General features: G+C 43.7%; 1 pseudogene across 1 annotated transcript in view; it reads left to right on the forward strand.

The window, feature by feature from the left end:
• Positions 1-6,208: 6,208 nt before the first annotated feature.
• Positions 6,209-27,476, forward strand: part of LOC311113343 (VPS10 domain-containing receptor SorCS3-like) — a 181,694-nt pseudogene continuing 160,426 nt past the window's right edge. Inside the window, exons 1-2 of the transcript in view lie at positions 6,209-6,334; positions 8,266-8,836. The product of the transcript in view is annotated as a VPS10 domain-containing receptor SorCS3-like (transcript). The remainder of the gene's footprint in view (positions 6,335-8,265; positions 8,837-27,476) is intronic.

Raw genomic sequence — 27,476 nt, forward strand, 5'->3', positions numbered from 1 at the left:
CTCATTCCACCCGGACCCCGCTGCCAGCGTCCGGAACTCCAGCGCGTAGTCCTGAGCGGTCCTCGTCCCCTGCCTTAGATGAACCAGTCGTTCGCCCGCCTGAGGGTCCCGAAAGAGGCGAGCAAACTCCCCGTAGTTCTCCAACGTGGTACCTCCCTCGTTCCATACCGCGTTGGCCCACTCCAGGGCTCTCCCACAAAGGCAGGAAATGAGGACGGATACCTTCTCCCGCTCCCGGGGCTCCGGCCTGATGCTGGAGAAATACAACTCCAGTTGGAGTAGGAATCCCTTACATCTCGCTGCAGTCCCGTCAAACGCCGGTGGCCGGGATATCTGGATCCCTCCAGGGGCTGGGGTGTAGGTGGCTGGATCCGGTTGACTAGCTGGTCTCGATAGATCGGATCCTCTCCTCTCTAGGCGTTCCACCACCTGAAGAACCCGATCCATCGCTTCCCCCAAGCTGGCCAACATCGAGGAATGCTCCTGGACCCTTGCCACAACACCAGGCATGCGGTCTTCTCCTGCTGACTCCATATCAGATCAGGTGAGTGATTCTGTGACGAGGTGTGAAATAAGGAGTCAGGCGCACGAGGTAAAATACCGAAGTCCAGAGTTTTTTTCTATTTGCATAAATCAAACGCCCCAAGCGTCAAACGACACTGTACAAGGGAAAACATCCACCTTGACAAATAACACAGTGAAATGTAGCTCAACCGAGCTACACGCTCTCACAACAAAAACAATCACTCACAAAGACAAGGGGAACAGAGGGAACACGTATACACATACTAATTAGGGGAATGAGCACCAGGTGTGTGTGATTGACAAGACATGACAAGTGGAGTGATGAGAATGGGATCGGCAGTAGCTAGTACTCCGGTGACGACGAACGCCGAAGCCTGCCCGAACCAAGAGGGGGGGGGGGGGCAGCCTCTGCGAAAGTCGTGACAGTCAGCAGATATTTGGGGTGTACAGTATGTTATAATGGTCTATTGCCAGCTACTTGGACTATATGTTCAGGTTAATGGTAGACATGATTCTGCATTCTGAATGTTAGGGTGTTAATTGAGGACCTAGTAACTGAGGACAGTAACTGTTTTTCATAAATTGTGTGTTTTGTATTGATTGCTGCTTTGTTTTACATTGTATTGGTTGTTGTATTGCTGTAATCAGGGCACCCTTGGGAATGAGACCATGGTCTCAATGGTTTTTCCCTGAATAAATAAAGAATAATACAAAATAACATCAAAGTTAGTGTCTATCAATGGTTTTAATTTAAATTATTATATTTTTCAGTACTGCTGCCTGTGACACAAAAGACATTGAAACGATGGTTACTCATAATGACATGCATTGGTGCCGGGTGGTAAAGACGTACAACGCCTTTATCTAGTTCAGTCTCTGATGTCTGTGATGGACCCTGTACCACCAACCATCAATACCATCAAAGACAGATGAGGGAATGGGGAAGAATAATGATACATATCTAAAAGAGGTCACATTTGTAGCACAATGTTGCCATTATACTGCTCAGCGTTTGACTCACGGAGGGAAAGATAATTACTCTAGGCTGCACGGTGCAAGGACATGTGCAAATAGCCTGTTAGTCGCCGCTCCGGTGGCAGCATGTCGTCTTGCTTTCGTTCACTGTCACTAGCTAATGCAAATAAGGCTGGAGACATTGGAAGTTATCACCCCTTCTCGGAGTTCCAATCACTGAAGACACCGGAAGAATACCTTTAGAAAGTGAGAGACAGATGGGAAGAGACTGAAAGTGTGTGATGGATAAAGAGGGCAAAGGAAGTGAGGGGGCAAAGAAGGGACACACACACAGAGAGAGAGAGAGAGAGAGAGAGAGAGAGAGAGAGGGGGGGGGGAGAGATATACTTTAAACTCTTGAACACCAGAATGTGAAACACACTTAATAAATGTTGACATTGTAAAAAAAAAAAGAATATTAAGCCAATGAGTCCCACCATAATGCAGATGCGTTTCGGATTTGAGCTACAGATTTCTGGGATGTACCATTGGATTAATTTCCAAAAACAACCCTATATGTGTCCAGGCTACGTTGTGTGTGTACTCATGTGTGGATGTACACATTAAAAATGCTATCTAATTGGGGCGGGGAAACCCCTAAATTGTAGCTATTGCTGAGTCAACATGTAGATTTGTGTCTATGTCTGGAACGAATTTGATATGTTCTCTGAACTTTTGATGAGAGTCATACTGTAACTGATTGCCCCAGTTTGGTTAGCATATGACTTTCTACCTTGCTGTCCATTGCAGGCTACTGTTTATGGGTAAGACCCATATTAAAGTACAGATGTAGGATCTTAATAAGAGCCAGTTTGCTACAGCAGGAAAATAATCCTGCAGCAAAAGGAAATGTTAATTATTATGTGGATTATAATTAATGGACATTTTTGTAGGGGTTGATGCATTTTTTGCAAGGGAAAATCTAATCTGAAATTTCAAACCTCAAAATTCACTACAAGTTTAAAATGTCCTGCATTATCGGAAAGTTATCCTGCAACAGGGTTATTAAATTAAGATCCTACATCTGTATTAGCCAAAGTATAGGTCAGAAAACATACAGTACTGTATTGCATCCATTCTGAAATATATTCTTTATAGATAGTCAGCAAACCTGGGTTTAAATACTATTTGAAATCAAATAGCTGGGTTTGATTGAGCTTGTCTGGTGCAGTGGAACTATTAGAGTAGTAGCAAAAGTCTAAACCCCACCCATCTTGCACTCCTGGCAGGCTAAAGCAAACAATACGTAATTGAAAGCTTTCAAATAGTACTTGAACCCAGGTCTGACAGTCAGTAGCAGCAAAGGGCCAATGACAACGCACTAGACTGGGACCACGTGAGAGAGAGCGAGAGAGAGAGACAGAGAAAGAGACAGAGAGAGACAGAGACAGAGACAGAGACAGAGACAGAGATCTGGGATTCCCTTTGCATCTCTAAATGATCTGAACAAATTATACTGTTGCTGTTGACGTTTGTCCTGCTTGATATTTAAGCTTATGCAGTCGGCCTAACTAAGCTAAGGTTTGTATTTGTTCACTGCTACCAGACTGTACTATGTACCTCTTCTGGTGTCATTCGATATCGCTTTTAAACCCACCTCTCAAACTTCATTGGGGTTGTCATGATCCAAGACAAATTCAATGTTAAGAACTCAATGGGATGCTTTGTGGAGCTGCCAGCTTTTCTGATAGTATGAGGCTGTTGAATGCATGCATAACCCAGATGGGGAATGGTGATACAGTATTGTGGATGAACGCTCATTTTGAGCTTATGAAATTCGTGGCAATAATACAGAAGTATTTACACTGAGTCAGTCACAGCTTTTGTTATTCAGAAGGGGGCAATAATGAAATGGCATCAATTGAACCTGAACCACCTGTTTTTAAAATATTTGAAATGTATATCTGTTATATTCTGGAAGGGCTACAGAATGAAAAAAAAAACTGCGTAGCTAGATCCAACACATACAGCCAGGTCCATAATTATTGGCACCCTTGATAAAGATGAGCAAAAAAGAATGTATTAAATAAATAATACAAATACTGAGCTATATTCAATTCTAAAATACAATTGGGAAATTATATTATTGTATGTTAATACAATTGCTATAAAAAATAAATTAAGAGAGTTACAGACTCTATATTCAAGCTCCCAGTAATGTATTGGGTAAACCACCAATGTTTCGGCATCACTGTGCCTTCTTCAGGGTAATGTCATGAATCAGTGTTATAGCTGCCTATCCATTAATTATCACTGCAATATTAGGTTTAAATGTCTGTGGAACAGCTTGTACAATGTCAACCACTACTCAACCTCATCATCAATTGACTAATTTACTTATGGAACAGTGCATGCATACAGTGCAATGTGAACTAGATGCATGATAAACGCTATCAAGTCACAACAAGACTGATTTCAAATGCCGACGCTGAAAGCTCTCACAGTCTCACGTCAGAATTAAACATTCATCCATGTTTCTTAAGCGTTAATATTTTTATTTTTAAGGTTAGGGTTAAGTTTATGCACTAACTCCGATATCTCAAGGTTAGGCATTAACTCCAAATGGTTAAGGTAAGGGTTAAGGTTTGGAATAGGCTTAAAACAAAAATAACTTTCTATTGCTGGATTTGAACATGCAACCTTTTGCACCAGAAGCAGATATTTTGCACCAGATGCTTACGCCTATCCGCCATCCCAAATGCACTAGCAAAACCGAAACCTATTTGATGGTAACAGTGCTCACCGTTGCCCCTAGTGGCCAGTTTCCATGTAATCTCCTGAAGTCCTCAGACATACAATATTGACTTGTATCATGGGTGACCTGGCTGGACATCCATAGGCATCACATGAGTTTTAAGTTTGGGGAAGCTATTTTTTCACCATCAAATTGCACTTTTATAATAAAGGATTGCATGCATCTATCATCACATTTGCAGACTAATGTAAGGTAGGAAGATAGGCTACTATTCCCAATGTGATGAATAGATTGCATAGTCATAATTTAGTCTAATAATATAACTCTATCACTGTTAGCAAAACAGACCGTTCTGAACATTGTATGCCTGAGCATGTAGTGACATATAGACCTAATCAGAGACGTTTCTTCTCCTTTCTTTGCACGGGAAAAATGTGGCCTTTTTGTTATGTATAGTATGATGTGCTGTACGTCGTACTGTACGTTGTTATGGTTTACGACAGTGTGCTGCTTTATGGATGAACTGACCTCAGCCTCTCAGGTGGCCTCATTCTTGGGCATGACAGCCTACTACCTCTGGTTTCTGTCAGTCTCAGACCACAGCGCCCAAGAAGGACGAGCCATGGGCCTGGACTGCGGCCTACTCAGACGCGGTCCGCTCACTGAAGAGCCAGCTCACCACAGCCCCAGTCTTGGCTCACTTTGACCCCGTCTGCCCCACCATTGTCACATGTGACGCCTCAGCTGGAGCACTAGGAGCTGTCCTCTCACAGCTGCAGAATGGCATTGAGAGGCCCGTCGCCTTGCCTCAAGGGCCCTGAGCCCCACAGAACAACGGTACTCTGTGGGCGAACGAGAAGCACTGGCCTGTGTCTGGGCGTGCGAAAGGTGGCACCTCTACCTATATGGCCGGCTGTTCACACTCCGAACCGACCACCAGTCCCTCACGACGCTTCTGTCGGCATCAGGAACTGGCCACAAGCCACTTCGGCTGCACAGATGGGCAGACCGCCTCAGACAGTATGACTATCAGCTGAAGTTCACTTCGGGAGGGATAACGTGGTGGCAGACCTCCTCTCACGCTCCTTTGACGCTCCTACTCCGATCATCTTGCCAGACGACTTTCGCCAGGGTGAAGCACAAACTTTCTTCCTGGGAAGAAGTCTGTGTCTCTCGAGGGTTTTGCACTGTGGTACCGAGTGGCCTGCGTGCGCGTGTTCTATCCATGGCACACGAAGGTCACTTGGGCATAGTGAAGGTCAAACAGCAATGTCGAGACCTTATGTGGTGGCCAGGCATCGACCACGACATTGAAGCTCTGGTCAGGGATTGTGCTGCATGCCTCCTCAGTGGGAAAACAGGACAGTCCGCCCCACCCCCCCTGCAGCCTCTCGCATGGCCGTCCCTCCCCTGGGAGCACATCCAGCTGGACATCTGTGGCGAGATCCATGGACATGCTATCCCTCACCATCAACGCTTCCTGGTGGTGGCGTATGACCTCCACTCTAAGTGGCCAGAAGTGATTCCTGTCGGAACTGTCACAGCACAGGCCATCGTGGACATCCTAGACAGCCTGTTCACAAGTTGGGGCCTACCACTCACCCTCACCACGGACAATGGGCCCCAGCTAACCTCTGTCGAGTTCTCCTCATATCTCAGCAACAAGGGAATCAAACACATCCGCACGGCTTACTACAACCCACAATCTAAAGGAGGGGTGGAACACTTACACCAAGCGCTGAAGAATGGCATCAGAGCGCACCTGGTCCAGGGGTGCACGTTCCAAACTGCTTTGAATCAAACGCTAATGCACTACAGAGCAAGCAAACACACAACAACACAGGTCTCCCCAACCTCTCTCATGCTAGGTTGTGAGATGGAACTGCCACTGGACAGACTCAGAACACAGAGAGTAGCAGAACCAGCGATTAGGTGCACCCAAGAAAGCACGCAGTGACCAGGCACCAAAGAGCAATGAAACAGCGTTCCAACAAGGCACACAGGGTGAAGAAGTCGATCATCCAAGTGTCAGACTGGGTCCGAGCCCAACGGCCGCAGCGGTGCAACAAAATGGCCTCATTCTGGTCGGACCCCTTGCAGGTCAGTTGAGAACTGGGGCCCGCCACCTTCATGCTGAGCAATGTATCACGCTGGCACGCCAGCAGCCTCAGAAAAGTCCCTGCCCCTCAAGGAATACAAATGCCCACAAAACGGATATACAGGCCAGAGACGCCACCTGATGGACCTCCTACACTACTACCACCCGAGCCACAGCCTCTGTGGGCTCCCCAAGGGCCAGAGCCACAAGCAGTGGCGGTTGAAGAAAGGCCTATGCGGGCACAAACTCGCCCTGCTCATCTGGGGATCTATTTAACCTCTTTTCATTCATAGGCTCCGTTAGGTGTCTTAGTCAACCTCCAGGTTAATGGACTGAACCAGCTAGTTTGGAGAGTCGCTGATTACCTCTTCCATTTAAGGGTTAATTTTTATTTCTTACAGGTATCACTCTAGGTTCTTGCCCTACGGACATTTGTATATATGGTACCAGTCCACAAGCTGCACGTTGTTGTACTGTAGATTGTTATGGTTAAGACAGTGTGCTGCTTTACGGATGAATGGGTTGTCAGAATGAGTGCCACATGTCATTAAACAAGAGAGTGATGTACAATGTGAAACTGTGCAGATGTGGGTTTTTCGACAGCTAAGCTAGATATAACACTTTTATAAACACATTACATGCAATTCTGATACACTTTATATAACTGGAGACATAAGCAATATATTTTTTAATGAGTCACAAATTAGTAGCCTACTATGCTGAAACTGACAAACAGATCAGTAAAAACGACCCTGTCTTGAATGCAATCATCTAATCTAGGCCTCGAAAAGGAGAGACACAAATTGTACAATATGATCACCATCTAGCCAGGAGGAGGAAATTATTGACCCCCAAAAAACGTTCAAGTGGTGCTGATCTAAAGATAAAGACTGAATATGCCCGCACTCACCAGGGATATTGCCTGCGGGCACTCACCGAGAATATGGCGGATGTCCTCCTCTGGTGCCAATAAGATAGGCTACTGTTTGCTCAATTGGGAGTTTAGAAATTTGATAACTAGAGACAGATTTTAGTATTTTCTTTGTCTTCTCTTTTCACCAATAGCCATTTGCTTTCTAAACTATATTTTTCCTATAATTGTATTTTGAAATATTGTGATAGGGCTATTTAACTGCTTTTCACTGAGAACTGTAACTCAACAATCAGCTATTTGGCATGCTGCCCAAATTGCACGCTTAAAACAATCCGCAGTTCATTTTTAAAAGAAGCTAATGATCCTCTGTGGCCAAATCATGCTTGCTGGTGTGGTATTTTGAATGATTTTATTTCTTACTGGATAGGCACCAGTAATTATATAGCATAAAAAATAAAATAAAAAAAACTCAGGGGAAGCTTATCTTCCCCTATATAGTCTATTGGACGCAACGCTTATGCCGACATCAACAACACAACATGACTGTGGTTGGTCCTCTGTAGCTCAATTGGTAGAGCATGGCGTTTGTAACGCCAGGGTAGTGGGTTCGATCCCCGGGACCACCCATACGTAAAAATGCATGCACATATGACTGTAAGTCGCTTTGGCTGAAAGCGTCTGCTAAATGGCATATTATAATATTATTATTATGACATCAATGTGAAAGTAACCGGTGCATAAAACAGCTGGCTGCGAGGCTTATGAGGCAGAGTTCAAATGCCGACATCAAATTCAAAGAAATAGGCGCCTTGCCTAAACGACTGACTGGCAGAGCAAACTGTATGGCATTGTCTCTGCTCTCTGAAAGAAAGACGCACAGGCTTGTAGCTTCTCTCAGAGCGATGATATGCATGGTCCTAAAGCCAACCAGACGGTACACTAAACAGCAGTGGCATTTTAAAAGGGAATGAAAGAAAAGTATTACTTTTTTGTAGCCTACTTTTACATTTTTGGTCTTGATCTAAGATTGGCGTGCCCAACTGACGCCCCTGCTTGCACTTAACTCTGTGTTGCTGGTTTATGATCTCCGCTCATTCCCAGCTAAATGCCAAGGCGAAGATAATTTGCTCATTGTGCTACACCTGGAGGAATTACAGCTGGAAACCGGTACGCGCGCGCCTGCTGGTCCGAGCCAGGCGGCCAAAACTCTGGAACAGGTCCGGCTGGAGTACTAACCAAGTACTGGAGTACTAAGCAACACCCAACAGGCAGGTGTTTCTGAGGATGAGCCGAGGTTCACTGATTATGGAGTTATTGCAGAAGTCGCTCTGGAAGATTCAACTGGGTGTAGTGAAAACGTGAGAGCGAAGCGGTCCCGAACCCCCCATGTTTAGCGAAAGCCTGAAGACCGGTGGCCCAGGTTAGGAAGGAGATACCTCGGATGAGAGAAGAAGTCCTGATCCGTTACTGGACAGAAAGACCGGGCAGATTCGACTTCAAGTGGAACACGGACGAGAGGAGAGGGACTTCCAGAGGAGATAATCCCAAACTAACCAGCACTACTTTTGCCTTGGCCGGTTACTCCGCGCACAGCCACGCAGTGGTTTACTGTTCAGTACAAAACCGCAGCGTAAGTGATGTTTATTCACCAAATGCGTGTGGTTTTATAAATAAAGCGTTGTTTATTAAGATTAAAGCACTACGTTTCGGCAAGCACTGTAATGGCTTATCATACCATGCTATCCAAACTGTGTTGCACACGGAAAACTCGCCAGTTTTAGCAAGTTCTTTGTCCACTGGAACACGTGCATTGGTTCAGTTGGGCACAGCAGGGCACATACCCCAAATACTGGGTTTCAGCACCTCCAGAATAGGGCATTCGGAGACAGGTTGGACTGGCATTGCTATTGCGCACCAAGACATGCTTGCTTGCTGCAGAATCCGTGCCTGTGCCATATGGATAGCAGCATTGCTTCACATGGCGTTTGAAAAACACTCACTATATGTTGCGCATAGGCTACAGCCTACTCTGACAGGTGAATTCCACTATTAGTTGAAGTTTATTTATATGTTAAGAAAACGACTGAAATAAATCATAATCCTTAACATGTCTTATGTTTTGCAAAATATATGCTTGTTAATAGGCTATCATATATACTTCCCTTCAGATCCGAGATCATTCATACAATTTAATTGACTGGGCAGAGTTGTAAATGTTTTGGATGGGGCTATAAATTCTTTGAAATCTTTACTTGTAATGACATTTCCTTGAGAAGGAAAGCCTATGTGTTCATCTGAATTTCTGTACAAAAGCTATAGATTAGGCCGAGTTGAATTATTCGATTCTATGCCTATGAACTATGTGGACATTGTATGAGAGTATCATTAGGCTTCCTAAAAGCAGAATCTGCAGTGGGGTATTATTGTAGGGATACAGAGCCTGAGACAATGGTATCTAATAAAATCAGAGACAATGTCATCATCTAGTGAAGGATCTAGACTTAACAGTTCACTGGTAGTAAATATCAGTATGTCAAAATAGCAGGAAAATCCGCCGGCCCTGGCAGAATCTATAGCAATGTTTTGATCTTGATGTTTTTTTCTTCATGATGCAACACGTTGTTTTCGCTTTGTTCTTCATACATCCAGTGGGGAAGATCTAAATGTGTTTTTGCATAAGATGCATAACTTTCTTAGCAAAACATCCACAGCACTAATAACACTGTTCTAAATATTCCTTCTTAGGCCTATATTATCAACATCTGATGGTCAAGAGTGCAATTACATTGATTGTCAGGCTATGAGGCTGTAATAGCATGCTTACACATTCACACAGAAGCATTGTTATGTCATATCTGATTTTGGCCCATAAATGTTGCATGTTGTTCTGCCACCAAAATCTGTCAGTCTACATAAGAGTAAGTGATGCAGTACAACCTGTCTCATCCTCTGTGAGTGAAGACAGCTTGTACTTTAACTGAGGTCACTATGGATCATGTTGGTCATGTTGATGCTAGGACATGTCCTTGTTCTGGCTAATACTTCAGGCTGCTAATACATTAATGGCTGTTTTGACACAGATGAATCATCTTCCAGTAGCAGACAGAACATTTCATCCCAATTTTATTCTGAATACTGAAATGATACTGAAATGATTTCATCCCCCCAAAATGGGATAGAGGCCTTCATTTGAAACAGAATAACGAGGCAAAATTAATCAAAGTAATTTCCACAACCATGCTAACTCAGAGCAGAGAAAGCCACTGGGCTCTTTTTATCATTCTTACATGTTTAATTTGTTGTTGTGGCTGCCTCTTTTTGCTGGATTTCATTTGGATGAAGGAGGAAAAAAACGAATCCCACAGTTTCAGTCCTCTGTCTGAAATTATTATGAAATGCTGCATGAACTTGTTTTTTAACCCATTTGGGGGAAATTTGTCTGTCTCTGTGTGTGTGTGTATGCGCTCACGTGCCTGTAAGACAGGGTTACTGGGTGTAATGTCTACCTCAGTCTTCCTGCCTGCCTCCATTTCCCCTTAGCTGTAAATCTTTAATAATTATCTTGAAGATGGAAACTGGCATCCATTTTGAAATATTTTCTTATTGCCAGGCGAGGGGGACTGACTGCCTACTCAAGCATGTTTTCTCCAGTTCTCTCACACTAGTACTGGACTACTTTATCTTCATAGGGCTTTAGATCCTGATTGTATGGGTGATGAATTAAGCCCTCAAGGACGGACTGATGGAGCCTGAAGTAACTCTAACTTAACCACAGCAGTTTGGGTTGGTGTGTGTGTGTGTGTGTGTGTGTGTGTGGTGGGGGTACTCTGGCCTCACCCATCCATTCACTCACTTGTCGTTGTGCCACCACTGCTTTTCCCTCCTTTTCTCTTTTATTCCCTACCTCTCCCAGAATGCCCTGCTCTGCTTGTGCTGCCTGAGCTGTGCTTTGGTGTGTTTTGCCACTATTCCCTCTAGGATGACCTGGGTAGTAGTGGTGTTATGTTCCCCAAGGCAGGTTGTGTCCTCTGAGGCATGTAGACAAGGCTAATGTGGTCTCTTCTCTGTCTGTCTGTCTGTCTGTCTGTCTGTCTGTCTGTCTGTCTGTCTGTCTGTCTGTCTGTCTGTCTGTCTGTCTGTCTGTCTGTCTGTCTGTCTGTCTGTCTGTCTGTCTGTCTGTCTGTCTGTCTGTCTGTCTGTCTGTCTGTCTGTCTGTCTGTCTGTCTGTCTGTCTGTCTGTCTGTCTGTCTGTCTGTCTGTCTGTCTGTCTGTCTGTCTGTCTGTCTGTCTGTGTGCCTTAGCCCTGGGTGGATACTAGCCTAGACTCCCTATGGGAAGAGAGATGGGCTAAGTGTTGTCTCTCATTCTCAGTGGTGTTTATGAATATAATGGCAGGGTTCCTTCTTCCTGCCAGTTTGGATCCAAAATGGCTGCCATTACTGTGCCTCATGTTGATTGTTACTATCATAGAAGGCACTTTCCGAAGGGATTTTCATCCTTGATAATTTATTTCATCCATCGCTTTTTAAGTCGATGCTTCCAGCAATGCACTTCGTTGGTAGTCTTCCATACACAATTAGTAAGTAACTGTTCACTGATATATGTACGTCATAAGGCCTAGTTGCCATACCGTAGGCATACTGTATAGACCATAATTTGATAATTATTTTCAATAATTGCAGTACATTTAGTAGACTCAAGCACGTGTCTCCTCAACCTGAACAAAGGAAAATGCTGGTACACATGGATTCCTCCCTTCGAAATAAACTGAAATAAACTGAAATGAATTGAACTGAAATGAACTCAACTCAACTGAAAAAAATGTAACTAAACTGAAATCAATTGAACTGAACTGAAATTATCTTCCTTAGTCAACAACATCCACTCGTCTGGAAGAATATCGTTGTTCGGCAACCCCCTTACTGCACCCACCAACAGTGAGGAGAGGGTGGCGTAGTTGGTTGGCATAGCTTTGTGTTTACGAATGTGTTTTCCAAGCCAACTCCTAGTAGTGAAGCTTGGTGGCAAGACAGAGGTTTTGTCTTGACTTGCCCCCCAGAGCTAGCGTCTTGGCCGAGATTCCGGAAGGGGCACTTGGCCCAACCTTTTCAGGCTAGCGCCAAGTTGTGCATTTGTGTTTAGCATCTTGTTTAGTCGCTTTCTCAAGATCGACTACATGCATAACATTTATTATTCATTTTATGGACTTGTTTGAGATGGAATTACACCTAGGGCCCTCGTTTTACCTTAGTGAACTTTCCCTGGTCGGGACAGGTCATGAAACTCCTTGTCATAACTGCTCTCCAAGACATACCGATGAAGGTAGTTTAATGTAACTGCAGTTGGCTTATCAGTGTTTGATAGCCACACATTTACCCAGTATGCCTGCATTGATGCTGCATTGATGCCTGCATTACAACACATTCAGGGTAAATTCCAATCACATGACATAGCACCTGCTGTTGGAACAGAGCAACATCTAAGACCACAAAAGTCACTAAAAGCCTTGAGACTCATGTGTCCTGCATGGCTCGGAGCTACCAATTGGATGAAAGATTTTGAAGGCAGTCAATCATCAAGCTAATGGTCTTATTATGTTTCCTGGACCATCGCCATGGTAGCGTACTAGAGGAGGTATTGGTGGAAGGATATGTTAAGACTGTTTGACTTGAGTATAATCATACGCTTGGCCACTGATCCCGTTCTGCAGTACAAGGGTGTCGACAGAGCACCGAGGCGCATGTCTGTGTGTGTGTGTGTGGCTTACGTGTGTGTGTGAGTGTGTGTGTGTGTTAGAGAGAGTGTCTGTGTGTGGGTGTTAATTACATTGATATAACAGAGTATCAAATTTGATTTGGTTTCATCTTCATTTTATTAAACCCCTTTTCCCACTGGGGGTATCTCAGGATAAAGCAGGGGCCGTCCATTACATTTTCTCTGGCTGTTTGGATGGTAATGGTTGGACTGGTGTAGTGTGATTTTGACAGTCTCTAGTTCTCTAACAGCTGATCTCAGAACAGTTTTGCATGGTACTGGTTGGACTGCAAGGTGCAGTGTAGTAGGTAGATCGAAGTAGGTGGTATTTGCAGCATGCTCCCGTGGGCATAGAGTCTTGACCTTTACTTCCTGCTTTTTGAGGCAAAGTGGGATACCTTGTAACGTCGATCTCTCTTGGCATTTCCTGAATGTTAGCACACTAGGCAGAACGCTATGAGTAAGTAATGATGTCAGAGAGGATGTTGAGGCAGGAGATCACCTACCTCTCTATCTCTTGTTCTCTCTCCCTCCCTCCCTCTTTCACTCGTTCGTCTCTCTATCTTGAACACACACACAAAATTCTCTCTCTCTCTCTCTCTCTCTCTCTCTCTCTCTCTCTCTCTCTCTCTCTCTCTCTCACACACACACGCAAACACTCTTTCCCTCCCCCTTCCTCTTTCTATCACTCTCTCCCTCTCTTGCTCACTCGGTCGGGGTGAATGGTGTCACGCTCGCTAGGGGTTGTCGTTGATGCAGACTAATAATGACACATTATACCCCAGGACACACACTCAATTAACACACTGTCTAATTAAAATGATCTAGCGGTTTATCTATGAAAAAGACTGTGAGTGGCCGTAAAACGGGTCCACGCCACATTAACTTTACTATCCCCTTCTCCTTCTCTTTTTATTCCCATTTAGATTTTAATGATAATAACCTGCTTAAACATCGGCCATTACCGAACATATTGTGTAAGCATCTTTCATTTAGTGGAGGGAAATAGATGCAGCTTGATGATAGGAGATTTGCTAACAGAGTCGGTCTGGGAAAGCAAGCAGTACGTGACTTTGAACTCCTGTCTCTCCATTGTATTTGCTAAAGGAATACTCTATTCCTCTCTCTCTCTCTCTCTCTCTCTCTCTCTCTCTCTCTCTCTCTCTCACTCTCTCTCTCTCTCTCTCTCTCTCTCTCTCTCTCTCTCTCTCTCTCTCTCTCTCTCTCTCTCTCTCTCTCTCTCGCTATCTCTATCTATCTCTCTATCTATCTCTGAGCTTGACTATCCTCATAACAGTAGCCTCTAAATAAATGATAGTCAAACAACTGCTGGCAACGTTCTTATCCGCTGCTTGATAGCTAGCCAACTACGGCTAACTTACAGCCACGTCAAAAAGCAGCCAGAATAACAGCAAAGTAGTTTCATTTGCATTGTTTAAGCTGCTTTCTAGTGACATTGTTGTTCAGAGGAGCTAGCCAACAACACAGCTAACACAATCACTTCAAACTGAAGCTGGAAGGACTGCAAACTAGCTGCACTTCGTTTAGTTTTACCTTTTTTCAAATGACATTTCTTTGTGTATATCCATAAAAATGATGCCAGCTGTCTGTCTCGTCCCAACTCACGAGACATTCATTACTATGGGAGATCGAATTTGAATATTGAAACAATGTTGCAAATCTGGAGAGACAGACAGCAAGGTTTATACAGATTTCCGCTGTTGAAAACTAAATGTTAGTCTAAAAGAAGTGTGAGATAATGTCTAGATGTTTTTTATAGTAGAGATCAAGTTTATAAATTGCCTGGCTGGGCTGATGAGACAGTGGATTGCGCAGTTAGATGGAACAGAGTAAATAGGTATTTTAACGTCATAGATTTAGCCGGTGATAACTTGTGGAATAGACACCGGCTGGAATGCGGTTTTAACCAATCAGCATTCAGGATTAGACCCACCCATTGTATAATTTGTAATAACGCTTAAAGAGCAGTAAAGAGGAGCTTGGTCAAAAGTAGTGCACTATGTATAGGATAGGGTGCCATTTGGGACGCATTCAAGCAAGCCTTAATAAAGAGAGGAGGAATTAACCAGATATCCTGGTTTGTCTACGTCTGTGCCTTGAAGTTTCCTCAGTCCCCAGATTGATTATAAATAGCTACTACCACTGTTGCTATTGAGATGTAAGGCCGTAAGGGGGAAATTATGATGCAACTTTGTTTTAATGAGGGAATGTGATATACTGTAAGTTGATTACACTGCAGAAGCATTACTTAACAATTACCTAGTGATAAAACACACGTGCTAATGAACACACACGCACACACACACACACACACACACACACACACACACACACACACACACACACACACACACACACACACACACACACACACACACACACACACACACACACACACACACGCACACACACAATCTACAATTAGATAATAAGCGCTTAGAAGTGACTCGGGGAATATGATTGGGAAGTCGAGGGAACTAAGGAAGAACCTTGGGGGTTGAATCTAGAAGTCACAGTGCCACCCTATAGAAACGTATGAAGTGGTCTCACTTTAGCCATGTCAGCAGCTCTCTCTGACTCATTTCACTGACAAAGCAGTAACCTGCTACCAGCGCTCCTAATGTCCCACTATTTTACACCTAACATATAAATCTGAAGATGGATAAATCACCCTGTGGCCAAATAAAGATGTCCTCAATTTCCCTCTCCATCTCTCCCTGCTAATTAAAGTATGTAAAAGTTATTAGTTACACTCTCTCTCTCTCTCTCTCTGTCTCTCTCTCTCTCTCTCTCTCTCTCTCTCTCTCTCTCTCTCTCTCTCTCTCTCTCTCTCTCTCTCTCCTCCCCCTTTCTCCCTAGCCCTCTCTCTCTCTCTCTCCTCCCCCTTTCTCCCTAGCCCACTCTATCTCCTCTCTCTCTCTCTCTCTCTCTCTCTCTATCCATCTCTCTCTCTCTATCATCTCTCTCTCTCTCTCTCTATCCATCTCTCTCTCTCTCTATCCATCTCTCTCTCTATCTCTCTCTCTCTCTCTCTCTCTCTCTCTCTCTCTCTCTCTCTCTCTCTCTCTCTCTCTCTATCCATCTCTCTCTCTCTCTCTCTCTCTCTCTCTCTCTCTCTCTCTCTCTCTCTCTCTCTCTCTCTCTCTCTCTCTCTCTCGCTCTCTCTCTCTCTCTCGCTGTTCTTACTGTATTATAAAGCCTGAGTTCAGACAGGGTTGAGCCTGCAGTAACATTACCTGCAGTAATGTTGAGTAATGAATAGTAACAAGTGTGCAACTAAATAAATACTTAACACGACACATTTCAGGTGTTTCAGCTACACACCACTTTTTGCTCCTCTGGCTGCGATGTCGACAACACAGCAACTTTCTGCAGTGTGGCCCATAGAGCTGAACACAGCACATAAACACAACCTGGCTATGGTTCTCTCTCTATCTATCTTGTTTTTTTAATTGTTGTTTATTTGGACACTTGAAAACTAGATGGTGCATCTCAAGAGATTTCATCCTGCAAAATGTCAAATAAATAAATACATATATATATTTCTCTCTCTCTCTCTCTCTCTCTCTCTCTCTCTCTCTCTCTCTCTCTCTCTCTCTCTCTCTCTCTCTCTCTCTCGCCATAGCTTTTATTGTTTCCTTCTCTTTATATCTCTACTATATCCATTTTATCACCCTCCCTTTGGAATGGTTGTAATACGCAGGAGGAACACTTGGGCAAACAGTCTGCTTTATTTCATTGTTGTCCTGTGTCCCTATGATCCTCTTGATACCTGTATAACTGTAAAGGAAATACTGAAGTCTGCAGGTATTGTCTCTAGCGACCACTTTAGGGCAGCACAAATAAAAGCCTCACAACATCTGTGGTCTGCCACCAAAGCCTCTCTGTTTCTTTTCCCTACTGGGGTATATCTAGCTAGCGGTAACAGTAGCACCTACCAACAGCTACAGTTGTCTGCTAGCGACCCAGGCTAAGGCTATTTTAAGCCTCAAACAACAGGGGTAACATACTTAAACTTAGTATGTTTCTGAATGCCTTTGTGTCCGTGTAACATTGTGTCACTTCAAATCCAAAGTGCTGGAGTACAGAGCCAAAACAAAAAAACATGTGTCACTGTCCAAATACATTTGTACCTCACTGTAGATGAACTCATTATGTCTCCAAATGTGAGACGACAGCTAGGGTCATAGTTTGTTCAGGGATTCACCTGCACTCTGTTTAACAGTGAATACATTATTGAAAGTAAGTCGGTTATATGAAACATATGAATTATGAATTCAGTGCCTCCAAGCAGGACTCAGGCAATATCAATTATCTGCAGTGGGATATACAGTGGGGAAAAAAAGTATTTAGTCAGCCACCAATTGTGCAAGTTGGTGGCTGTCATAGGTACACATCAACTATGACAGACAAATTGAGACATTTTTTCTCCAGAATATCACATTGTAGGATTTTTAATGAATTTATTTGCAAATTATGGTGGAAAATAAGTCTTTGGTCACCTACAAACAAGCAAGATTTCTGGCTCTCACAGACCTGTAACTTCTTCTTTAAGAGGCTCCTTTGTCCTCCACTCGTTACCTGTATTAATGGCACCTGTTTGAACTTGTTATCAGTATAAAAGACACCTGTCCACAACCTCAAACAGTCACACTCCAAACTCCACTATGGCCAAGACCAAAGAGCTGTCAAAGGACACCAGAAACAAAATTGTAGACCTGCACCAGGCTGGGAAGACTGAATCTGCAATAGGTAAGCAGCTTGGTTTGTGGGAGCAATTATTAGGAAATGGAAGACATACAAGACCACTGATAATCTCCCTCGATCTGGGGCTCCACGCAAGATCTCACCCCGTGGGGTCAAAATTATCACAAGAACGGTGAGCAAAAATCCCAGAACCACACGGGGGGACCTAGTGAATGACCTGCAGAGAGCTGGGACCAAAGTAACAAAGCCTACCATCAGTAACACACTACGCCGCCAGGGACTCAAATCCTGCAGTGCCAGACGTGTCCCCCTGCTAGAGTGCATTTGGATGATCCAGAAGAGGATTGGGAGAATGTCATATGGTCAGATGAAACCAAAATATAACTTTTTGGTAAAAACACAACTCGTCGTATTTGGAGGACAAAGAATGCTGAGTTGCATCCAAAGAACACTGCATCCAAAGAACACCATACCTACTGTGAAGCATGGGGATGGAAACATCATGCTTTGGGGCTGTTTTTCTGCAAAGGGACCAGGACGACTGATCCGTGTAAAGGAAAGAATGAATGGGGCCATGTATCGTGAGATTTTGAGTGAAAACCTCCTTCCATCAGCAAGGGCATTGAAGATGAAATGTGGCTGGGTCTTTCAGCATGACAATGATCCCAAACACACCGCCCGGGCAACGAAGGAGTGGCTTCGTAAGAAGCATTTCAAGGTCCTGGAGTGGTCTAGCCAGTCTCCAGATCTCAACCCCATAGAAAATCTTTGGAGGGAATTGAAAGTCCGTGTTGCCCAGCGACAGCCCCAAAACATCACTGCTCTAGAGGAGATCTGCATGGAGGAATGGGCCAAAATACCAGCAACAGTGTGTGAAAACCTTGTGAAGACTTACAGAAAACGTTTGACCTGTGTCATTGCCAACAAAGGGTATATAACAAAGTATTGAGAAACTTTTGTTATTGACAAAATACTTATTTTCCACCATAATTTGCAAATAAATTCATAAAAAAACCTACAATGTGATTTTCTGGAAAAAAAAATCTCATTTTGTCTGTCATAGTTGACGTGTACCTATGATGAAAATTACAGGCCTCTCTCATCTTTTTAAGTGGGAGAACTTGCACAATTGGTGGCACGACTCCAACACCATCATTAAGTTTGCCGACGACACAACAGTGGTAGGCCTGATCACCGACAACGATGAGACAGCCTATAGGGAGGAGGTCAGAGATCTGGCCGTGTGGTGCCAGGACAACAACCTCTCCCTCAACGTGACCAAGACAAAGGAGATGATTGTGGACTACAGGAAAAAAAAGAGGACTGAGCACGCCCCCATTCTCATCGACGGGGCTGTAGTGGAACAGGTTGAGAGCTTCAAGTTCCTTGGTGTCCACATCACCAACGAACTATCATGGTCCAAACACACCAAGACAGTCGTGAAGAGGGCACGACAAAGCCTATTCCCCCTCAGGAGACTAAAAAGATTTGGCATGGGTCCTCAGATCCTCAAAAAATTCTACAGCTGCACCATCGAGAGCATCCTGACTGGTTGCATCACCGCCTGGTATGGCAACTGCTTGGCCTCTGACCGCAAGGCACTACAGAGGGTAGTGCGTACGGCCCAGTACATCACTGGGGCAAAGCTCCCTGCCATTCAGGACCTCTATACCAGGCGGTGTCAGAGGAAGGCCCTCAAAATTGTCAAAGACTCCAGCCACCCTAGTCATAGACTGTTCTCTCTGCTACCGCACGGCAAGCGGTACCGGAGTGCCAAGTCTAGGTCCAAAAGACTTCTCAACAGCTTCTACCCCCAAGCCATAAGACTCCTGAACAGCTAATCATGGCTACCCGGACTATTTGCACTGCCCCCCCACCCCATCCTTTTTACGCTGCTGCTACTCTGTTAAGTATTTATGCATAGTCACTTTAACTCTACCCACATGTACATATTACCTCAACTACCTCAACTAGCCGGTGCCCCCGCACATTGACTCTGCAACGGTACCCACCTGTATATATAGCCTCCCTACTGTCACTTTATTTTACTGTATATATAGCCTCCCTACTGTCACTTTATTTTACTTCTGCTCTTTTTTTCTCAACACTTTTTTTGTTGTTGTTTTATTCTTACTTTTTTTGTTTAAAATAAATGCACTGTTGGTTAAGGGCTGTAAGTAAGCATTTCACTGTAATGTCTGCACCTGTTGTATTCGGCGCATGTGACCAATAAAAATTTGATTTGATTTGATTTGATTTAAATGCTTCATGGAGAAGTGCAGAGCTGTTGTCAAGGAAGTGAGTTTGTGTTTATACAGGATGTACCGCCCCCACCTACCGTCAACCAATCATGTCAATGCGGAGCCATACAGAGCCCTCTGCATTGTTACAAAATGTGAGAGGCGCATGGCGATGTGGTACAGAGCTCGATTTGGCCTCAGCATGCCTCTGGAGGCTCCGCAATTGCGTCACACCCTCCATTTGGAGCCTCCTACCACATATTCGAATCAAGCATAAATTGGCTTTTAATCTAGGCCTCCGCAATGGATTAGTTCACTGAGATGGGCGTAAATATATATACAGTGGGGAGAACAAGTATTTGATACACTGCCAATTTTGCAGGTTTTCCTACTTACAAAGCATGTAGAGGTCTGTAATCATCAATTATCATAGGTACACTTCAACTGTGAGAGACGGAATCTAAAATAAAAATCCAGAAAATCACATTGTATGATTTTTAAGTAATTAATTTGCATTTTATTGCATGACATAAGTATTTGATACATCAGAAAAGCAGAACTTAATATTTGGTACAGAAACCTTTGTTTGCAATTACAGAGATCATACGTTTCCTGTAGGTCTTGACCAGGTTTGCACACACTGCAGCAGGGATTTTGGCCCACTCCTCCATACAGACCTTCTCCAGATCCTTCAGGTTTCAGGGCTGTCACTGGTCAATACAGACTTTCAGCTCCCTCCAAAGATTTTCTATTGGGTTCAGGTCTGGAGACTGGCTAGGCCACTCCAGGACCTTGAGATGCTTCTTACGGAGCCACTCCTTAGTTGCCCTGGCTGTGTGTTTCGGGTCGTTGTCATTCTGGAAGACCCAGCCACGACCCACCTTCAATGCTCTTACTGAGGGAAGGAGGTTGTTGGCCAAGATCTCGCGATACATGGCCCCATCCATCCTCCCCTCAATACGGTGCTGCTGTCCCCTTTGCAGAAAAGCATCCCCAAAGAATGATGTTTCCACCTCCATGCTTCACGGTTGGGATGGTGTTCTTGGGGTTGTACTCATCCTTCTTCTTCCTCCAAACACAGCAAGTGGAGTTTAGACCAAAAAGTTCTATTTTTCCAGAGCCACCGTGTTTTCAGAACATTAAAATGTTACCTTCTCCCATTCCTCCTCTGGATCACCCAGATGGTCATTGGCAAACTTCAGACGGGCCTGGGCATTCGCTGGCTTGAGCAGGGGGACCTTGCGTGCGTTGCAGGATTTTAATCCATGATGGCGTAGTGTGTTACTAATGGTTTTCTTTGAGACTGTGGTCCCAGCTCTCTTCAGGTCATTGACCAGGTCCTGCCGTGTAGTTCTGGGCTGATCCCTCACCTTCCTCATGATCATTGATGCCCCACGAGGTGAGATCTTGCATGGAGCCCCAGACCGAGGGTGATTGACCGTCATCTTGAACTTCTTCCATTTTCTAATAATTGCGCCAACAGTTGTTGCCTTCTCACCAAGCTGCTTGCCTATTGTCCTGTAGCCCATCCCAGCCTTGTGCAGGTCTACAATTTTATCCCTGATGTCCTTACACAGCTCTCTGGTCTTGGCCATTGTGGAGAGGTTGGAGTCTGTTTGATTGAGTGTGTGGACAGGTGTCTTTTATACAGGTAACAAGTTCAAACAGGTGCAGTTAATACAGGTAATGAGTGGAGAACAGGAGGGCTTCTTAAAGAAAAACTAACAGGTCTGTGAGAGCCGGAATTCTTACTGGTTGGTAGGTGATCAAATACTTATGTCATGCAATAAAATGCAAATTAATTACTTAAAAATCATACAATGTGATTTTCTGGATTTTTATTTTAGATTCCGTCTCTCACAGTTGAAGTGTACCTATGATAATTGATGATTACAGACCTCTACATGCTTTGTAAGTAGGAAAACCTGCAAAATTGGCAGTGTATCAAATACTTGTTCTCCCCACTGTATATATATTTACGCCCATCTCAGTGAACTAATCCATTGCGGAGGCCTAGATTAAAAGCCAATTTATGCTTGATTCGAATATGTGGTAGGAGGCTCCAAATGGAGGGTGTGACGCAATTGCGGAGCCTCCAGAGGCATGCTGAGGCCAAATCGAGCTCTGTACCACATCGCCATGCGCCTCTCACATTTTGTAACAATGCAGAGGGCTCTGTATGGCTCCGCATTGACATGATTGGTTGACAGTAGGTGGGGGCGGTACATCCTGTATAAACACAAACTCACTTCCTTGACAACAGCTCTGCACTTCTCCATGAAGCATTTACATTTACATTTACATTTTACATTTTCGTCATTTAGCAGACGCTCTTATCCAGAGCGACTTACAAATTGGTGCATTCACCTTATGATAGCCAGTGGGACAGCCACTTTACAATATTTTATTTTGTTATTATTTTTTTCTTTTCTTTTTTTTTCTTTGGGGTGGGGTAAGGGGGGGGGGGGGGGGGGGTAGAAGGATTACTTTATCCTATCCCAGGTATTCCTTAAAGAGGTGGGGTTTCAAGTGTCTCCGGAAGGTGGTGAGTGACTCCACTGTCCTGGTGTCGTGAGGGAGCTTGTTCCACCATTGGGGTGCCAGAGCAGCGAACAGTTTTGACTGGGCTGAGCGGGAACTGTGCTTCCGCAGATGTACGGGGGCCAGCAGGCCAGAGGTAGATGAAAAAAATTATAAATAAATAAAATATTGTAAAGTGGCTGTCCCACTGGCTATCATAAGGTGAATGCACCAATTTGTAACTTGTTAATTCCTATAATTTTCTACAATGTTTGTTACTTTGGTTACGGTCATTTCTTTTAATGCATTCAATATTATTCCAGTCTTCCTGTTCTCATTGTCAGAGTGGACACGTTGCTTGCAGAGTGCACAGCCTATGCTACACTTGTGAGAAACAAGTTTTGCTTTATTTAATTGCATTTACGAGTTCTGTCAGTTTAGTCATTGTCTTTTACTTGGAGCTCTCCTGTCAATGTTGAGTAAGGACGTGCACGCATAGAAGTAGGCCTATAGGCTACCTGGCCTGCGTGCAAATGTAGGCATATAAATGTGCCCATTTTGGGATCTGATAGTATTTCTGATTGGCTTAAAGCACCACCACTAATGACCTGTGTAGCTTCTCAAAGTAATGTTTTCTTCACCTCAAACAGCAAGCAAACAGTCTGTTTTTACATCCATTGAGAGTTACAATAGTTCCTCAATGTATATTAAAAAACTTTCCAGCTCTCTCCTTTTCGATAACCACTCAGCGTGAAAGGGAAAAATGTCATGCTCTGATCCAGTGGAAACATCATAAAATAGGCTTCTTATCAGTGCTTGACTTGGACTGAAATAGGTTCCAGTACTCATTTTGGGTACTGGTACCGTTTATATTTAGGTGCAGGAGCTCCACAATACTTTTGAGCTAATATTCTATAAGAGGAACAGGAGCTCAAGCAGTAGAAAATTTGAGGTGCCGGTAGTCAGCTCTGGCGAGCTCCTGCCCAAGTCAAGCACTTCTTCTTATCCCTTGCGCAAATAGCCTACAGCTGTCTGTCCCGAGCTCACTGGCGCAGGAAACTGAGGGCCCAGAATATTTTATACAATGTTGCAAGTTGGCTAGCACAAGCTTTGGGCAGGACCCAAGTTAATAGTTGATACAATTCAAGTTGATTCAAGTTCGTTGCAGACAGGCCATGTGTAGCCAATGTGATATATTTATTTTTAAACAGGATATTTCTACCTGCAGTCTGCAATGTTTTTATTTGTTGGCTTTATGTAGGCTATTTTTATATAGTTGGCAATGGCAATAGAAGTTACGTTTTAGGTTTGTATCATTTTAATTTAGATTTGGATAGAATTTTGATTAACCACATGACAATGATTTTGAGATATGAAGACATTATTATAAATTAAATGAAACTGTTTCACGAAAATGTGCATTAAAACCATAACTGGCACGCAGATTGGTAGAAATGTAAGATAAATGTACATTCCACATGAGAAAGGTTGCTGACTCCTTGTGTAGCCTATTACTGTCAACTTCAGGAGAGTAATGGCAGAATCTGTGAAAGCCAGCAGGAGCGGGAGGAGAATAGTTGGGTCAGGTTTTTTTCTTGTAGCGGGTGATTTTGGACGGAGTCAGGCACAGGAGGGTAAATCACATAATATATGGTTTATTCGGCAATACAGCTGTACGCAGCAATGCGTAAAACACTCCAGTGCGGTAATACGACGCACTGGAGAAAATAAGGCACACAGGTGAATATCCCAGTGATACAAAATACAATATAGCTCCACCAAGCTATAGTAACCTCCACAATAAACAATCACACACAAAGACAAGGGGGGCAGAGGGAACACTTATACAGGTACTGATGAGGGGATATGAACCAGGTGTGTGTAATAAACAAGACAAAACAAATGGAATGATGAGATGAAGAGTGGCAGTGGCTAGAAGGCCGGTGACGACGAACGCCGAAGCCTGCCTGAACAAGCAGAGGAGGCAGCTTCGGAGGAAGTCGTGACATTTCTTCTGTTTATCAAGTAATCTGGCGCCCTCTTGAGGCATCACACCTTAAGCTTAAAGCATCAGACAAGCTCAATGCACATAGTTGATTTATAAAAAAACATAGGGTGGGTCAATGTATTGAAAAATTCACATACATTTTTTTTGAGCAATCGATTGGTCGAAAGTACAGACGACTTTCGGTCGACCCAGATTTTTTTTTGTCAGGGACAGCCCTAGTTTCTTTAAACACAAACAGTATGGTTTAAGAACACACACACATGCACACACACACATACAGACACACATATAGACACACACACACACACACATAGAGATTAATACATTTTAATGTTCTGAAAACACGGTGGCTCTGGGAAGTATCATTTCCTGCTTCGCTGCACTGTGGCATCATGGGACGGCTAATTCAGTGGAGTGGAAAGCAGACAAAGAGGAGCACAAACGCTAGCATCCCATATCACACAAACACAACACATACACACAACACATACACACACACACACACACACACACACACACACACACACACACACACACACACACACACACACACACACACACACATACACACACCCCACAATTCCTCAGCCATAATCTACAATTAGATAATAAGCGCTTAGAAGTGACTCCGGGAATCTGATTGGGAAGTTGAGGGAACTAAGGAAGAACCTTGGGGGGTGAATCTAAAAGTAGAATCTCTGTCACTACAGTATCTGTCTTAATCATCTCCATCTCCTGGACCAGCATGTCAAACCCATGTGTCGTCTATCTGATCCATCATATGTGTCTGTCAATACATGTGTAGCCTACAGAGTGTGGAGGAATTCAATTCACAACTCCATATCTAGTGTATGCTTTGGTTCTGAACCCTATAGAGTACCTGTCTGTAAAAGAGGATCCCACTGTAAAATCCTACATACAGTATTGATTCTCTATCTGTAAAGGAACCCACATTCCCATTCCATGTCTACTGTCTGTTTCCCTGTACCACTGCTACTATACCCAGACTGAAACTTCTGTCACATGGAGTTTACTTTCACAAAGAGGATTACGTTGCAGTTTTGGTAGACAGTACAGTAAGCCACAAATTGGCAGAATGAGCGTTGGAGAGTATTAAAACGTTACCTACAGCGAAGTAAGCAAATTATGTTGATGACCCCGACGTGAACTCTTGTAATCGTGCTCATTCTAATGGGGTGGAGGGGTGGTGGTGGTGTGTGTGTGTACGCGTGTTTTGTGAATGTGTGTGGCAGTAGCTCAGTGTGATTGAGTGTGTGAGTGTGTGTGGCTGTAGATCAAAGTAGCCTTGGACAGCTTCTGGCCTGAAGTTATTCACTCCCTTCTTCCTCTCATTTCAGTGTTTTTCATATTGTTTTAATCCTCAACAGACTGCTTTATCAAACTGGCTATCTTTATCCTATCTTCTCTCCTATCCATTTCTTTCTCTCCTTCTCCTAGTCCTTTTCCTCTCTCCTTCCTTCTCTCCCACAAGTGTCCTTCCATATCTGCGTTAGACATCAAGAGTGTCTTGTTCATTGGAATGACCTTGTGTACCATGTCTATTTCAACATTAACGATAAACTGTGCTAGATAGCCCCCTCCTTCGCCAGAAAGTCATTGGCTACACTCGAGGGAACGTGACTTTTCACCCTCATCCAAAATACAGCATATCTGTTGAGCCAAATTGACATTTTTTCATGTGACAGACTGGTGGCCATTTTCTCCCAGGAGATCGTGGGTAAATTAGCTATTTCAAAACAAGGATGTATATAACTACAAATGAAGTACAACAGTAGCCCCTAACAGCCAATGTATTCAGCACCTTGCCTGAGGCTTCTGCTGGCCGATCTCTGCTTTGCGTTTGCCTGTCAAGCTTGTCCTAACGTTTGACTGGCTTTGTCTCACAATCAACGACAATGTTATCTGATATTATCAACAGCCTCTAAGAAATCGGAATATAGGTAATTACACTTATGAATTTGGCCCATATTGTGAAATATGCAAAATGTGGGGAGAGAGAGAGAGCGAGAGAGAGACTTGTTGGACAAAATTGCGCCTCAGGTTCTTGTTTCGGTTCATGTCTAACAACATCCATACATGCGGAACAAACATTGAATGCATCACAACGTCTATGTTGGGAGCCTCCCCCAGTTCAACTAGTCATTAATCTCTGGTCCTTTCTCTTCAGGCCTCTGGCAGCTGTGTCATCATAAATCCACTATGGGGATGAAAGATGAATGCTGATAATTTATAATACCACATTAGGGAGCCAAGATGGAGGAGACTTTGCAGTCTTCCCCCACAATGCATGGGCCATGGGTCCTAAAACACAAGTTCCAATGAAGTATTGAATACACTTATCCATGTCTAAAATGTAATAAACTGCTTTATTTATGTTCACACTTCCCAGAGGGCAAAACTGGTTGAGATTACGTCATTACAACCGTCATTATGACGTTCTTTCAACGAGTTTTCCACAGTTTTGCCCACTGGGTTTCTTCTAAGAGTTTGGATCTTTTTTCTCTATTTCATCAGTTTCCATGATGTAAACATGTATGACAAAACTGAATCTCTGGACTGGTCGAGAAAGAGAGAGAGAGAGAGGGGGACAGAGAAGGGGTGAGAGATATAGTCCGGTCACATTAGAAATGCTCCTCAATGGCTGCATTTACACAGGAAGCCTAATTCTGATCTTTCTTTCCAGTAATTGGTCGTTTGACCAATCACATCAGATCTTTTCACATCAGACCTTTTTCAGAGCTGATCTCATTGGTCAAAATACCAATTTGTGAAAAAATTATCAGAATTGGGCTACCTGTCTAAACGCAGCCAATGGGGGATCTAATCAAATAAAATTATATTTGTCACATGCTTCGTAAACGACAGGTGTAGACTAACAATGAAATGTTTGCTTAAGGGCCTTTCCCTACAATGCAGATCATTTTTAGTTGTTGAAATAATAGAAAAATAATAACACAAGGAATAAATAGACAATTAACGATAACCTGGCTGTATACACG

This window comes from Coregonus lavaretus, assembly GCF_964263955.1.
Source record: "Coregonus lavaretus genome assembly, chromosome: 40".
Lineage (NCBI taxonomy): Eukaryota > Metazoa > Chordata > Actinopteri > Salmoniformes > Salmonidae > Coregonus > Coregonus lavaretus.